This window comes from Gracilinanus agilis, chromosome 5, assembly GCF_016433145.1.
Source record: "Gracilinanus agilis isolate LMUSP501 chromosome 5, AgileGrace, whole genome shotgun sequence".
Taxonomy (NCBI): domain Eukaryota; kingdom Metazoa; phylum Chordata; class Mammalia; order Didelphimorphia; family Didelphidae; genus Gracilinanus; species Gracilinanus agilis.
The window spans coordinates 202,022,790-202,040,934 of NC_058134.1; positions in this window are offsets into that span (position 1 = coordinate 202,022,790).

An 18,145-nucleotide genomic window follows, 5' to 3' on the forward strand; every position below is an offset into this window, starting at 1 on the left:
TAAGAAATAGAAACCATAAAAAAAAAAGTCAGATTTGAGGATACACAAAATCCTTCCAGTTCTTATTCCACATTCTACATATCTGTGAAATGTTCCTAGTAATAAGAGCTCTTCCACAATTAACCTTTGTTCTTTGCCTGTTCTACTGAAAATAAGGCACCTGAGTCACAGATTATGGCCAGTTGAATTCCCTTCAGTACATTGTAGTCAGACAATTCCCAAAGTCAACTTTTCCCTCAATATTTTGTTATAGTTTCTAGACTTACCATTGTCCAGCTTCTGAGTTTCCTGAGCAGAATTTGCTAAGGCCAGGAAGGCAGCGAAAAGAAATATCAGCAGCATTTTCAAAGTTTGTTTCTTCTCTGCTCTGGAGGTCCAGAGAGGCCTCCTTTTTAAAGGCCTCCTCTAGTCTCAAAGGAACAAAGCTGGTATTGTTTAATGTCAGAGTCCCTTCCCTGGTGGAGCTGATGACCTTCATTTGCTTTGGATGACTTATCCCTGATACTGCTTACATTGTTGTTTTTCTGCTGTGAAAGATACCCAAGATGAGTTGTCAAATCCTTCTTCCTTAAAATTTCCTAATGATGAGAACAAATAAGCAAACATTAAAATAATATAATCTTTTGCTTCACTGTTGAAAACCTAGTAATTTTGGATGTTGGAAGGAAATAGAGAAAAGGTCACCAGATTTCTCCAGGATATCTCTAGATCAGGAACCACACCATCATGGTTATCAGTCATGTGAAGAGCATTCTTGTATAGTTCTGTGTATTTTTGCCATCTCTACTTAATCTCTTCTGCTTCTGTTAAATCTCTACCATTTTTACCTTTTATTATGCCCATTTTTGCTTAAAATAGTTCCCTCAATATCTCTAAGTTTCTGGAAGAGAACTCTTGACATTTCTAATTCTACTGTTTTCTTCTTTTTCTTTTTCATTGTTTCTTTTTTTTTTAATTTTTTTAAACCCTTGACTTCTGTGTATTGGCTCCTTGGTGGAAGAGTGGTAAGGGTGGGCAATGGGGGTCAAGTGACTTGCCCAGGGTCACACAGTGGGAAGTGTCTGATGCCGGATTTGAACCTAGGACCTCCTGTCTCTAGGCCTGACTCTCAATCCACTGAGCTACCCAGCTGACCCCTTTCATTGTTTCTTGAAGAAAATTTTCTTATATCTCCTTGCTATTCTTTGAAATTCTGCATTCATTTGGGTACATATTTCCCTTTTATTTCTGACCCAGAGTTGGTTTGTTTAGCAACTAAGGACTTTTTGCTCTAGGATCTCCATTTTGGGATGCCATCATATTGCAGGGAGCAGTAGAATTTTTTTTCTTTTACATATTTTGGTTTATTCTAGGTTATTTGGACAATAGGTTTTTCTTTTGGGACTTTTATAGACCATGACCATTGTTTCCTGTACTATAACTGTAATATAGAAAATAATACTGCCATATTTTCTTGGGGCAACCTGTCAGTTGCCCTGGTTGGAATGTTGACCATGGCATGAGCCATAAGGAAGGTACCAACTGGCAGTTGGACCCAGGGTATATAAAGGCATAGAGACCCAGGGCTGGGGTACTTTTCCTACTTCACTTTCTCACCTTCACTTCTACTCCTTGGGTGGGATCCAGGTGGTCAAGGGAGGTGGAACGTGGGATATATTAGTTTTCTAGGCAGGATTAAAGATCATTGCTGACTAAATAGGAATATCAATCTGACATACCAATTATTCCTTATCAAGACATTGCTTTATATTTGCCATCAAGAGATCATTTTATTTCTGTCCCAGGGCTGGTACCTTGGGACAGCTGAAGATCATAGCAAGGAGTTTATCAACATCCTGAACTTAGATCTAGAAGGCAGTAATAAACTAGTTTCATAGTTTCCTAACCCACTCTCCAATCCTTTTCCCAAACCCATTTATTCAATAAATCCTTAGTCTAATTTAAGATCTAGTGTGTCCTACCTTCATCTTAGATCTAAATAGTGACTGCTGTTCAAGATTCTAAGAGAGAGACTGAGTTTAGAAAGGAAGCACCATACTTCCCTTCCTGTCTAATCTCACTACTAACCAATAAGAGTTACTTCCTCAGCCAGGTCAGAGGCTGAAGGGAAATCATCTTAAAGGGGTTTAGTCCTTACCAAGGGAAATTACCTCAACCCTTGGCTGACTTGAGCACTGGGTACTTATCATTCCCACAACCAGTACCTCTAGTCTACAGCTTGTGACTAACCCATATTAGTTTCCTGCCTGCTTTACAGCTTACCAACCACCATTACAGATTTAGTCATAAACCCTCATTACATAACTGGTAACTATAAGTAGTTGTATTTTTTGAAGTTTTCATGACATGTTTAACAATAGGGGAAGGGGGCACTTGGTTGTAGTCTGGGCTCCTAAGGAGGCTGAAGTGATCAGATCTCTTGGGGATCTTGGGGATTTTGAGCTGCAGGGATTTATGCTGATTGATTGTCTACACCAAGTTCAGCCAATTTAGTGAATGATGGGGATACTTGTTTGCCTAAGAAGGAGTGAATTAATTTAGGTAGGAAATCAAGCAGGTCAAAATCTCATGCTGATCAGAGAAGTATCTGACTGGGGCTTACATCTATATTTCTATCTTATGAGAGACAGGGAAAGGCAGTCTTAAAATAATAATAATAAAAATAAAAGCCATTGCTGAATTGCTGCATTCATTCATTCAACAACCATTTGTTAAAGCAGCTATTATGGGTTAGATATTAGTGATATAAAGAAAGAATGAAAAGGTTGATAACCTTAAGTAACTTAATTATATTGGGGAAAACAAAATTAAATACAAAATATATCTAAAGTTGAAACAAAGTTAATTTTGGAACAGGAAGCACTAAGCCACTTGACAATTCAGGATAGACTCCCTGAATACTAGCTATGCTCCTCTGGGACTACATAAGGGCACAAAGGAAGCTAACTTCAAATTTTAGGTAGCTGGGTAGTACTGTGGATTGCATGCTGGATTTGAAATCTGGAATACTCGGGATCAAATCCTGCCTTAGACTGTTAGTTGTATGACTTTGGGCAAGCCTCTCTCAGCTTTGGTTTTCCCATATTTAAAACGGAGAAAATAATAACACCTATCTTTTATTCTCTTGTGAGGATCAAATGAAATTACATATATAAAGCACTTTAAAAACCTTAAAGTAAAGCTAGTTGTTATTAATTGTCATTACTATTATTATTGCTGAGGATTTGTGCTATTATTGCAGTTCTGAAGCAGAGGTGAGGAGAGAATACATTCTGGGCATGAAAGTAGCTGACAAAGTCAAAGGGACAAGAGAGAGGATGTCATTGACAGGAAGTAACAAACATCATAATTTGGCTGGCCTTTAAGGTAGAGAAGATTAAAGAGGAAAGGTAGGTTAGATAAAGAGTGTAAATTGCCATAAATACCAAAGAGAAGTTGTATTTTCTCCTCAAGGAAAGAGATGTTTTTGCAACAAGAAAGGAATGTGTTTTAATAATATCAAATAGATTGCTGTACAGAGGATTAGAGAAGAGAGAAACTGAAGTCAGAGAAACCAGTGAGGAGGCAAGCATAAAAATCCAGGAGAAAGGCAATAATGGAATTCAATGAGGGAGATCACTATTTGGGTGATGAAAAAAGAATCAAATGGAGGAGATATTGTAGAAGCAGAATCAATAAGATTTAGTAACAATATATAGGATGGGGGGCAGCTGGGTAGCTCAGTGGATTGAGAACTAGGCCTAGAGACAGGAGGTCCTAGGTTCAGATCTGGCCTCAGACACTTCCCACCTGTGTGACCCTAGGAAAGTCACTTGACCCTACCCTTACTGCTCTTCTGCCTTGGAGCCAATACATAGACAGAATCCAAGACAGAAGGTAGGGGTTTTAAATTTTTTTAATTTAATTTAATTTAATTTTAATTTTTAAAAAAAGGTGAGAATTGCAGGTGGGCAGGAACATAAATTTTATTTTGGATATTGACCAATCAAAAAGAATTTATCAAAATGCCTAGGTGTTGGGAATCCATAGAGTGAAAATGAAATAATCCCTGCTTTATAGAAGCTTGCATTCCATTAGGGAAGACAACATATATGTGCATAAGATTATATAAAATAAATGCAAAGCAGTTAGGGAGGTCACCAATAAACTGTATGTGGGAGTAGAAAGGAATCAAGAAAGGCTTCCTATAGAAGATGATACCTGGATTGACTAAAGTCAACAAACATTTATTAAGCATCAACTATGTTCCAGACACTGTGGTGGGTACAGCAGGTGTAAAAGGGCAAAAAAGCCCAACCCATGCACTCAAGGAGCTCATAGATGAATAGAGAAGACAACCCAAAAGCAGCTATGTGCAAACAGAAAATACATAAAGGATAAATTAGAGATGATTACTGTAAAGGTGAAAATTAATGGTTGGACAATAATTTTATGAAATTATGTGGTTGCCAATATTTATTATATCTTGAGTCAGAAAGTTATTTACAAGTATTTACAAACAGAGAGGAAACAATAAAGAAAGAAATATGAGGGGCATAGAGAAGTTATCTATCCTATCAACCTAAATGTTTTGCTCTGGGTCTGCTTGTTCCAAGCAGATCTTAATTAGCTTTCAACCAGGAAGGCTGGTAGTGAGTAACTATGCAGTCTCCTCCAAGATAGAAGCCAGTCTCTTTAAAAACTAGGAAAGGAGTCAGTCTTTCACTCACCAAGGGAGTAGTAGAGGAGTCAGAGTCCAAGTTGAAGCCAAGCTCCAAGCCCATGATCCAAGTCGCAGTCTCCAGTGAAGCTCCGTCAAAGACTATCTCCAGGAGACACTCTTTTCAGACTATCTTCTCAAAGACAATCTGCTTTAAGCCTAAGGATTTTTGTTGCTTTTATAATTGTTCTTTCCCCTCTTCAGGGAGGACAATCATAGTTTCCAAATTGTCTAGCACTGCCTAGGGGGTCAGTACCTATGGAATCAACTTCTCACCTTCTAGAGCTTAAGTTCTCACTTTTTGAAGGTTAAGTTCTCATCTAAGGGTGTGAATTTTCTAAAATTCACCTTTTGGAGAGGTGAATACTCATCCTGGCTGATTGAGTTTCTGAGGGTGTGAATTCACTAAGTGGTTTGGGAGCTCCTCCACTTAGTTCAAGCTTGTGTTGATTCAATCAAAGGGAGGGCAAAGGAGAGTTAATCCTGTCTTCACAATCTAGTGAGGTACTTAAGTCAGTGTTAACGCAGGATAGGCAATAGAGTAAAGAATTCTCTTTCACAATCCCCCCTGTGATACTTTGGGAGACTATTCTCCCCAGTGGATCATTTAAAACTACAATAGTTAGAGATAAGTGGGAAATAAAAGAGAGAGAGAGAGGAGAGAGAGAGAGAGAGAGAGAGAGAGAGAGAGAGAGAGAGAACAAACCAATGTTTTCTAGGCACATTGACAATAAGCCAATTAGGGGGCAATTCCCTCTGGCATATAAGTTTACATTCAAAATAGTTGTGTTCAACCCCCCAAAGTTCAATCACTTATACTACAAAGTTTATGCTGGATCTTCTGATGCTGTGGAAGAATCTACAGGCATCTTCATGGAACCTTCTTCAAACAAAAATCATCTTCTATATTCAAAGAGTTTTTGAACTCTCTTTCCTTAAATGTTTCTCTCTAAAAAGATTTTTTTTAGTTTTATGGCAATTATACAGTCTTTATGACAATTATACAATCCCCCTCCAAGAAGGGTGTTGCAATCCCTATGACAATTATATATCACAGAGGAAAGACTCTGATATTAAGTAAGACCTGGAAAGACTTCTTATAGAAAGTGGGGCATTAATTGAGACTTGGAAGAGGCTAGGAAAGCCAGGAGGTTGAAATGAGAAAGGAGAGAATTGCAGGTATGAGGGACAGCCAGTGAAAATGAGGCCAGTCATGGGGTGGAGTGTTGTGTTTGAGATACAGAAAGGAGGCCACTTGATTGTACAGAATGTGGAAGATGGTAAGGTGTAAGGAGACTGAAAATGCAGGAAAGGACCAGATCATAAATGGTTTTAAAATTCATATGGGAATTTCATATTTGATCTTTGAGGTAATAAAGAGCTATTGGAATTTATTGTGGTTTTTGACAATTTTTCCATTTGCCTTACAACTCTAAACTACTATCAATCCCCATTTCGAGAATAATTACCATGCTATTTCAACTCAAATGAAATAGTTTTAAAACTAGCTCGTTAATTCCTGAGTAGCATATTTCTGCAACCTAACTGAAGATGAAAAAGATGAGACTTCTGTTCTCACACTCACCATCCTATCTAGTCAGTCACTGCTCTAGACTCCCTGAGAATGAGTATACTGAAATAACCCTAATGTATATTAGAGATGAAATCTTTTATATACAAAAATGAAAAGCTATAGGTAGCTAGTAGCACTATGGATAAGAATGGATAAGTCTGGAGATAAGAGGTCCTGGGTTCAAATGTGACCTTAGATACTTCCTAGCTGTGTGTCCCTGGACAAGTTACTTAGCCCCAATTTCCTAGCCCTTAAAGTTCTGCCTTAGAATTGATAATTCGTATTGATCCTAAGACAGAAGGTGAGGGTTTTAAAAAAAAGTTTATGAGGTATTTCTGTTGATACAACCCTTATGAGGCATTAGGGTGTTGCCACCCTCTACTAGATGATTTGAGACAGTAAATCTCTGTGCTGCCCAGATAACTAGATGAGAACCATGGTTGTTGTTCCCACCTAAACTATAATGCTGATACTCCAATTCTTGCATTAACTTGTCTGAGACCACAATTCTATGTTCTGCCTTGAAAGCTAATGAAGGCAACTCAGGACACATGCCTGAGAAATTTACCATCTTACCTTTATCCCTTCTAAGACCTCTGCTGATTACAAAGACTATATACCAATAAGCTTTGTAAAGATATGTAAGTTCTATGCCTATGGCCTTTATTTCTTTTGCAGATGTGTTGGCTTATTGATTACATACTCATTTAGTTAGAGAATCAATGGCTAATAAGTTAAAAAAAGAGTATTGACTAAAGAAAATTTGGATAATTCCCTTTTTGGGGCATTATTCCCTACCACACATATAACTACTATTAAAACTCATTTCAAAAAAGTTGTATAGCACAGAGACAGATAGTGTTAAGAGTGAGAGAGTTTTGTGTAACACACAACTCCTACTCCAACTTACTAACCCATGTAAAAATGGGTCTGTTAAAGGAGCAGGAGTGGATTCTGGCAGGCAACTCTCAAAAAAACAATGAAAATAAGAGAGGAAACCAGTAGTGAGAACGCAGTAATTGCCTTTAGACCATCAGAGGCTATAACCAGGGACCTTAGGATCCAAATAGCCAAGATTGGGATCAAGTATATATCTCCCCATAGTCCCCAAGCTTTTATCAGGCTTTTTATTCTGGAAATTATTTTTGCCATGGCTTAGCCAGCTTTCCTTGGTGGAAATAATACATTAACTCTATTATTGAATCATAAATCAGATGGACAACTAAGAAATGAAACTAGTGACCTCTAGTGCTTTGTGATGCCTGGTATCATAAGCCTTGTACTCATCTTAATAGAGCTCCTATTAGGTCTCATAAATTGGGAGATCCTTTGGACTAAACTTCTCCAAATGGATAAAATTCTAATGTCTTCCTTGGTAACTTACTTTGAGAGCCCTGGGAAAAAGAATCTAAAAACCATTGCCTACCATAAGAATTGGGAGGAAGGCCCCTGTTAAACATTATATTTACTCTCCTGAGTTGCAGCATATGTCACCCAGCTACTGGTCTTCTTCATTGATCTTGGTTAGTAGACAGATAGACAGAGAGAGATGGAGAGACAGAGACTGAGAGATAGAGAGACTGAGAGATTGAGAAAGACAGAGACAGAGAGGGACAGAGACAGAGAGACAGAGGCAGAAAGAGAGAAATCCCAGAGTTGCCCTGAAAATTTTGGGGAATTCCAGGAACACGTATGACTGAGCATTTGGACATAATGAATTCCTTGACTGCTTCTAGCCATATGGTGAGCCAGTGCCAAAGTTCTCCGCATATTAATCTGATATGGCAAACCCTGTGGTCCTTTAGTTCTTTCTCTGTTTGATGATGACAGTCAGGGCGTGAGATGCTATAAAAGTTAGAAGAAAAGATAACATCTGGCTGGCTTTCTTTTGTTTGACTCTTCATGTGACATCATATAACTCTGAGACTTCTAGGGAGGGATGAAAGAGAACTGGCCCTCTTCTGTACTTCTCATGGTGTCCTTACCTATGTATAAACTGGCATAGACAATGCTGCCCTGAGTTAGCTTGCACTTAGCACCCTGAATGACTTTTCCTCTTTGTGTTTTCTTTCCTGAGTAAGTGACCAAATGTTAACCTTGAGTGTGATCCTTGAGATAGATTTGTTCAGGCTGAGAGGTGATCTTTTAAGTTCAACTGGTCTAAAGATCCTGGATCCAATAAATGGAACTGGCTGGCAGAAAGGGAAGCTTCTCCATCAGTAAACAGCAACTGATGAAAAGATCTATAGGGATTTGTCTGATTGCTAAGATGAAATGAAAAATGCCTAATTGGCAGTTCTGAAAACTTCTCCCTATGTTTAGATTATTTTAACTATCAATCTTCATAAGTTCACACTGCTATGTGTTGAGTTTGTCTTGCTGTCTATGTGTCCAATTCTTTCATATTAGTATTTTTTATGTAGAAATAAATTACCTGTCCTATACATGATTCATATTGTACATTGAATATAATCTTGGAGGTGATCCTAAATGTAATCTTTAAATAATTTGACCATAGGGCAATGGACAAAAGGTTTAACAAGCCAAAGAGCGTGTAAGAAAAAGAAGAAAAAGGGAACCTTCTCAGAGGGCTAAGCTACTCCAGTATTGAACACAGGCTGGATCTGAGTCCTAAGAAAGGAAGGAAACAAGCATTTATTAAGTGCCAACCATGTGCCAGGAAGTGTACTAAATTCTTTTAAAATGTTATCTCATTTGGTCCTTGCTAGAACCCTGGGAAGTATATGCTATTTTTATTTCTATTTTACAGATGAGGAAATTAACCTCTGTCTACCTTAATTTCCTCATCTGTAAAATAGTAATTTAACAAACATCTTAGCACTCTGGGCTTCTACTACCTAGTGGAGAAGGAAGTAGGCACAGAATCATAATTCCTACTGATGCAGTTCTTTAATGTTAAAATTACAACATAAAAAAAATTACAGCCCAAATAATTTCAATTTAAAATAGTTTAACTCTTCAGAATAACCCAAATCACTCCCAGTTTAGAGTCATGTTGGTAAACCTATGGCACCCATGCCAGAGTGTGCCAGAGGGGGTTGTTCTCATTTTCTCCAAGTGTGCCTGAGAACATTTCTTCCATCACCCCCCTCTCTGCCCAGCAGCCCAATGGGAGTGCTTCCTCCCTCCTCTATCTGGGGTAAGGTGCTGAGGGGTTCACATGCAGTGTAAGGGTTGTAGTTTGGGCACTTGGTTTCTGAGGTCTCTAAAAGGTTTGCCATCACTGGTTTAGAGTGTTTAACAAAGCAAAAATAAGCTGATAGATTATACAGTCCAATTGAGAGAGGTCTATAACCTAATTCAGATTCTAGAAAAATTAGGTATTTTTGGTATCAAGTCCCATTAACATAAAGTTAATAAATATGCATGTACAGTCAGAAGCATTTGTTCATGGGCAACTAAGTAGCCCAGTAGAGAGCCAGGCCTGGAGACAGGGGTTCCTGGGTTCAAATCTGGTCTCAGAAACTTCCTAAGTAAGTAATGTTGGACAAGTCACAATCCCAATTGCATAGCCCTAATGCTTTTCTTTGTTACAACCCATACTTTGTATCAGTTCTAAGATGGAAAGTAAGAGTTTATTTTTAAATTTTTTGATATTTTATTTTCCCGATTATATGTAATAACAATTTTCAACATATGGTTCCCAAAATTATGAGATCCAAATTGTATCCCTCTCTTTCTTCCTTACCCACTCTCAGAGATTCGTTAGCAATTTGATCTGGGTTCTACTTGTATTATCATGTAAAATTTACTTCCATAATGGTCACTGTTGTAGGAGAATATTCACATAAAACCAAAATCCCAAAATAAAAACAAAAACTAAAGTAAAAAGTAGTATGTTTTTTCTTCTTTTTTTGTACCTTATTTATTTATATTTTATTTTATTGAGATGCAAAACACACTTCCATATTGGTTATTGTTTTAAGAGCACACTCATACATAAACCAAAATTCCAAAATAAAACCATAAATACACTGATGTGAAGGACGACTCCAACAGTTCTTTCCATGGAGTTGGATAGCATTCCCTAACATAAGTCTTTTAAGATTGTCCCAGATCATTGCATTGCTGAGAGTAGGCAAGTTTCCACAAATAATCATCATCCAATATTACTCTTATTATGTAAAATATTCTCTCAGTTCTGCTTATTTTGCTCTGCATCAGTTCCTGCAGATATTTCCAGCTTTTTCTGAAATTATCTTGTTTATCATTTCTTAAGCTCAATAGTATTCCATCACTAACATGTACTATGATTTGTTCAGCCATTCCCCAATTGATGGGCATCCCCTCAATTTCCAATTCTTTGCCACCACAAAAAGAACAGCTATAAATATATTTGCACAAGTAGGTCCTTTCTCCTTTTTTAATTATCTATTTGGGATACAGACCCAATATTACTGGATCAAAGGGTGTGCACAACTTTATAGCTCTCTGGGAATAGTTCCAAATTTGGCCTCTAGAATAGTTGGATCAGTTCACAATTCCACCAACAATGCATTATTGTCCCAATTTTGCCACATCTCTTCCAACATTTACCATTTTCCTTTACTGCCATATTGGTCAATCTGATAGGTGTGAGGTGGTACCTCAGTGTTGTTTTAATTTGCAAAATAGTGTATTTTAATCTGCATTCTGACTCCAACAGTTCTCTCTCTGGAGATGGATAGCATTCTTTGTCAAAAAGTCCTTCAGAATTGTCCTGAGTCATATATTACTGAGAGTAGCTAAGATTTTCACAGATGATCACCATACAGAATTGCTATGTACAATGTTCTCCTGGTTCTGCTTGTTTCACTCTGCAGCAGTTTGTGTAGATTTTCCAGCTTTTCTGGAATCATCCTATTCATCATTTCTTATAGCACAATAGTATTCCATCACCATTATATATTACAATTAGTTCAGCTATGAAAGGTAAGGGTTTAAAAAAAAGATAAGATATTAATTGTGAAAAGGATAGACAATAAAATTGGAAGCAGGACAATCTTACAAATTAGGACATGAGGCAAGGACATTAAGGAACTTGCTAAAAGTCACAAAGGTAATAAGAAACCAAACTAGAATTTGAATTCAGTTCTTTAACTCCAAACCTTAAGCCCTTTCCACTGCACCTATTTATATAACTAATTTTCTTGGTAATTTTTCTACATAGAGGTTGCAAAACCTCACCCTAAACCAAATTATTCAAAATTCTGAATAACTAGTTTCCAAAAGATTATTATTAATACTAAAATTTAAATGGAAATTTAGGTTTTGAAAAGTATTTTAAAACATATATTATATATATTCTTATGTGATTTCTTTAAACCTAGTGCCTTTCCTGTTTTACCTTCCCTTGGTTGACTATATATAGCAAAATGACTCCAACATCTATTAACAATTTGTTTCCCATCTTTCAAAATATATTCAGTTTTATTTTCGGCTACATTTTAGCGTTTACATGTTGGACATCTCTTTTTTTTTCTAAAAATATTCATGATATAAATGAGAAGTTTCTTCACAGTCTATGAATCTCTGATCTTTTATTTCTTAATGAAACTCAAGCATATTTTCTAACCAATTTTGTGTTGCTCTCCCTTGTGTAATAGAATGTAAAAGCATTTGTCAAGTGCTTCCTCTATACCAAGGACTATGCTAAACTCTTGGATACAAATAGAAAAATAAGACATTACCTGCTCACATTCTAACTGGGAGAGATAACACTATCTATGTTTGCACTCATGTCACCAAATGTTAAGATACATATTGATTTAATTAGGAGGGTTTTATCAAGCTCTTCATCTTTATTTTATTGAATTCACATCTCTTACTCCTCGTCTGCAACAGATGTTGATGCCTAAACTTTAATTCTGTACTTTTTTTCCTTTAGAATTTTTTTTAAAAAGTAGCCCAAGCAATAAATCCCAACATCCTCCAAGAATTTTCTTATATGGAGACCTGACAGTATAGCCAAGATCTGTCTTTATGAGGTAGGAAGAATCTATTGTGGTTTTTAAATGATGTCTTCTTTGTTAAACAAAGAAAAAAATCTGATATTCTTGAATATAAGGCAAGGTGACAGTAATCCCAAACTCCACAAGTGATGTGGAGTACTGGTGGGCACAGGAGCAGATGTGTTGCCATTGCCCCACAACAGAGCTTGGCCATTGTTACTTATCTTGGAGGGAATCAAGTGTATAATCCAAGAGTGTGTGCCACCATCTGACTTTTCTGGGCCCTATTCTCCTCGTCTTACACATTAGAAGAGACAAGCATGGGCTGCATAGGTACTGCTTGGGTTGTAAACATATTTTTGGTACTAAGGGAAACATGGCCCCAGTGTAGGGTGAGACATCCTATCATTGAAGGATGCTGACTCTAAACGGTATGGTTCTCTCTCTGGATGCAGGACTGTGTCTTCAGGTAGTAAGAGGTATAACTGGTGAAATATCCAAATAGGCTGTGAATATGATATGAATACAAAGGAGAGAAGAGAGTTGTTTGAGAAATTATCCTATTGGCAGTGATTCTGAAGGAAGCTTTAAACCCATTGTATAGAGATATGGTGAGAGTTCTAAATCAATGCCATGTCACCCTCATTCCCATCTCATCTCATGGCCAGGCCATTCTGGGCATTTTTCCTCTGGTTCTGGCATTTCTTTTGGCCATCATCAGCAAATTCAGAAGGCAAAAGGTCTGATGAAGCTGGTATTCTAGGGAACATTGCAATGTATTTGTTATCATAATCATCTGTGGACTTCATCTTGGCAAAGCCAATTCCTCTGTGGGTCTTACTTGTGTCTCAAAGAATGAAGATAGAAAGGACATGTCCCAGAGACATCAGCATCCTTTCAAACACCTGCTCATCCAAAGTTCCTGGGAAGTTTTAAATACGTAGGTAGATTCTAGGGGAGGGTCCTATTCCTGTTGTTTTGCCTTCTGTATCTGTACCCTACTGACCTTAGTTATAATTTCTCTTTAATGTCAAGGAGCATGGAGAGAGAAAGAAGAAAGAGGAAAGGTCTGGAAAAGTGAGAGAGAGAGAGAGAGAGAGAGAGAGAGAGAGAGAGAGAGAGAGAGAGAGAGAGAGAAGAGTCAGGAATACTTGGATTCAAGTCCCATCCTGAAACATATTGGTTATGTGATCCTGGGAAAAGCATTTAACCTCTCAGTGGCTTTAGGCAACTCTTTACGTTACTAATTTGCATTAGTAGATAGATGAGAGACAGAGAGACAGAGAGATGGACATGGGGAGGGAATTGGGAAAGGGAGAAGAGCAGGCGGGGAGAGAGAAATGAATGGATAAAGTTATATGATATATTGAATAGAAAGCTAGCCAGGAATACTTGAGAGATAGATAAGATAGATAGATAGATAGATAGATAGATAGATAGATAGATAGATAGATAGATAGATAGATAGATGAAATTAAATGATATATTGAATGNAGAGAGAGAGAGAGAGAGAGAGAGAGAGAGAGAGAGAGAGAGAGAGAATGAAGTTATGAGAATGAGAGGGGGAGGGAGAGAGGAGGAGAGAGAGTAGGAAAGAAAGAGAGAGAGGAGAGTGGGGGAGAGAGGGAGAGACAGACAGACAGAGAGACAAAGAGAGAAACTAATTTTTATGGTAAAAATGTCTTGTTGCCTTGAGCATACAAAACTAATTCCTTTATTTGCCTCTTGAAGGAGAACCTCTGTCTCATTCCTTGATATTGTCACAAGTTTCTTTTGCTTTTTTATTTAATTTATTTCAAGAATGCCAAGGTTTACTTGATTCAGTTTATATCCACTCTTCAGGCCCTGTACTCTCACATTAAAAGCACCAACAACTAAATTAAAGTTTGTATATTGTTTAAAAACTACTGAGTCTTAGCTTCCTTGGCACCCATCATTACTGAGAAGAGAACCACTAAGGGCTGAGAGGCGTCTTACATTTTTCTTATTTTCATGGGTTATCATGGCTCAAAAATTCACCCTCATTTATCACCAACTCATGATGAGTGTCTCCCTGTTTAGCACATCTGATCCACAAAAACAAATTCCATCTGTTGCCAGAACCATATCTAAAGCCTTTCAGGCGTGCTGATCAGATGTAAAAGGGAATTCTTAATCTCTTTCTTCTAATTTAACTGGAGACCTGGAGGTCCTTTTACCATAGAGATGTGTAAAGATATACCAGCCACAGTGAAAGAAAGTAGAAACCAGAGACACAGGAAGTGAGGTAAGAAAGGGATATAAAAGGCCAGAGCGTGACTGAGAGAGGCTTTTGGGCTTTCTGATCTTTTTAGGGGTTGGAGGTGGTTGGTTGTTGGTAGTTGGTCATTGGAGTTAGAATTGGATGCTGGTGGTGAGGTCTGGTGATTAGCTGGTGGTTGATATATGTATGTGTGTATATATATATATATATTTATATATATTCTGCCTGGTGAGCTGAGCTGAAGGATGATCAGCTGGACCTTCTCTAATGGCAGTTATAGGGAGTTATAAGGTAGCTAGTTAGGTATTAGGCAATTTCTTTCTCTACCTCTTTCCTATGTTTCTCTCCTTTACTATATTCATTTTACTATATTCTTTTCCTATCTCTATTTTAATAAAACTAAATTGTATAATTGTTAAAAGCTGCTAGAAGTTGTCTTTTCTCTGGTTTAAAGGGATACTATTAATTTACAACTCTATTATATCCTCATTAAAACTTAAGTTATTAAAAGTTGCTCTCTTATTTTGTCAAAACTAATTTAACCCTGTTAAAATCATTAATCTGGGATAAGTTGGAAGCCACCTTGACTGACAGGGATAGCAGTTGAGAGTTTGGAATGTTCCCAGGTGCCATGAGCCAGGGGAAAACGTCAGTTGACCTCACCCTATAAATACCCCCTAAGAACTACAGTTGAGGTCTCAGAACTGAGAGCTGAACTTGAGCAAACATCTTTGGATCAAGAACTGGGCAGAGGGAGGTGAAGGGTGGTTGAAGGGTGGAAGAAAGGGCTAGGCCTGACCCTAAATCTATATCCTATATTTGACTGAGAGAACTAGTGAGCCATCAATTTCATTGGTAGTAGAGCTGAGAGAATACACAGATCATCAATCCACATCTACATCAATAGCTTTCCCTATTCTCTGGCTTGGCTGTGGCCAGGTCAGGTCAGAGATAGAGAGAGGGTGAAGACCTCAAGCCTCTACCAGCCTAGCAGTCTCCAGACCTGATCAACAATTAGCTTAATAGCCAAATATAGCAATAGGGTTTCCAATCCCCAAACCTAACACCTTGTTATCCTTTCCCCGCCAATAGAAAATACAGTGATTTAACAGAAAGTACCTTCCTGAGTGGTTATTCTATCACAGCCCTTAGGAAGGGAGGATTAATTAAGCAGTCAGATCTCAATCATTTCCAAAGCCAATCAATAGCCTATTATCAATCAATCCAACCTCAGGTTGGGCCCAGAGAGGTCAACCATCTACCTAACCTCTCAAGGGGTCCCAACCTGGGCCTGGTGGAGTCATAATTTTGTACTTTTATTTCAGACAAAAATGAATAATTTGTTTAGGATGTCTATATATAATTAGATAAGACAATAACAAGTGGGACTAAGTTGGGACCATTGCTTTAAGAACCTTTGATTTGCCATGGGCTGCCATTGACTCCTCTATTATCTGTTAGTAGAGTGTCTTTTTTCCTACCACTTCATTTCTCTCTAGGAAAATGAAAGGTCAAGCTTGTAGACTGTCAGGTATTCTTGACAAATACATACAATTTGTCATTTGGACCAGGGCCCTACAGATTCCATGGTTGGGCAGGATGAGAAAGAAAAAATCAGTATAATTCTCTTATAGACATATAATTGCTAACCTTAGATCTCAATGGCCAGTATTGTACCTTGTGTTATACAACATGTTCCAATGATTGAGGACCTTCCATTAAGTCTTTATAATCCTGTTGAAGTTGGAAAGATAGCCATCAAAGGAAAGATTAAAATAACAATAATTAATATCACTTGAACTTTCTCCTGTGTTTGCTTTGATCCTCAACAATATTCTGAAAGGTGAACCAGGGCCAGGGCTCTTCTGGAGCCACCTTTCAACCAGCTGGGGAGAATCAGTTGTTAATTTTTTTTTTTTAGACCTTTACCATCCCTCTTGGTTCTAAGGCAGGAGAGCAGTAAGGGCTAGGCAATGGGGATAAAGTGACTTGCCCAGGGTCACACAGCTAGAAAGTATCTGAGGCCAAATTTGAACCTAGGACCTCCTGTGTCTAGTCCTGGTTCTCAATCCATCAAGCCACCCAGATGCCCCCAAGTTGTTAAATTTTCAATGCAAATATTTACACAAAAAATGTCACTAAAAGCCAGAGCTTGATTTATTGCTTTGTTGATCATCTTGAATTAAGAAAGTGTTCATGACTTTTCCCCAACCCAAGACACTTGCTAAATATTTATCAGCATGGCCCTGAGCAGGGTGATCCTCCCTTCTTTCCAGATAGGGAAACTAAAACCAAAGGAGGTAGGGGCTGTGGTTAAGATTTGGATTTGAAGCTGGAAAGAACCTTAGAAATCATCTTGACCAACTCCCTTATTTTACTGATGAGGAAATTAAGATCCAGAAACATTAATTGATAAGAAGTGGGCTGACCATGCAGGATGAGAGAATTTCAGGACTATCACTTTCCTAATTCTGGGAACTATTCCTCTCAGTTCAGTCCTGTTTAATACCTGTCAAGTTCCTTTCTCTGCTATCTGTGATGAGTGAAAGATGAAATAACTGAAAAACCAAAAGTTCTATCTTCTCAGCATATTGATTTAGTAAACAACGAATATCAACTGTCTAACAAATTGGGACTAGACTTCCTTAGCTTAGGGCTGGACCCTGAAAACAGGGGGAGACAGACTTGTATACGTTAAAAACCATTAATCAAATAAGGTCAATTAATTAAAAGGAAATAATACGACACTGGGTAATCTGATTTCTTCCTGGACAAAAAATCAGGGACTTTCTGAGTTGAGAAGAAGAGAGTGAACAGACACAATTCCCTAAATTCAAAAAAAAGAGGTTTCCCATTCCTCCATAGCAATCTGAATTGGATCAGTTTTCAGAAAGACATATGGATTTATTGAGATGTACAATTCTAAAAAAAAACTCCTTATATCAATTTTTGGGTCTGACTGGATTTCTGGTCAACATAACCTAGATTCTTAGTTAAGGGTCTCTGTAAACAGCAGATATAGGTGATCCAGTTTCCCAGCCACATAGGACTAGGTTCAAAAAATGCAATAAAGTTTTCTCCACAATTGAATAACATTTTCTCACAAGACAGAAGTTCTACAAGATGAGTAACTGAATAGAAAGAGAACTAATTCCAGAAATGTCACAAGATGGAGTCAGTGTGATTCAATCAATTGCCTCAATTCCCATTACCACTTGCTTCTTCAGTCACCTCAATTCTCTCTCATTCAATGTCCTGACCTTCCTATGGATGTCAACTGCAAATTCAATAGACAGGCATGACATGAGTCATTAATGAAAGTATTAAACAAACAGACCTGAGAAGTTCTACCTCTTCCTATGTTGGCATAAAACCATTAGTAACTATTCTTTGGGTCTAGCCATTCATTTCATTTCAAGTGCACTTACATATAGTATCAACTAGATCACATCTCTCCATTTTTTAAATAAGAAAAACATAAGAGACTTTGTCAAATTTAGATGAACTATATCTTCAATGTCTCCTGATTCAGTTTAGTTGCCCTTTCCAGAAAAAGGATTAATGACTTGTTCTTGGTGAATTTATGATGGCTTAGTACTCACTGTCTCCATTTCTAGATGTTGACTATTCATTCCTTTAACAATATATCCAGGGGCAGCTGGGTGGTTCAGTGGATTGAG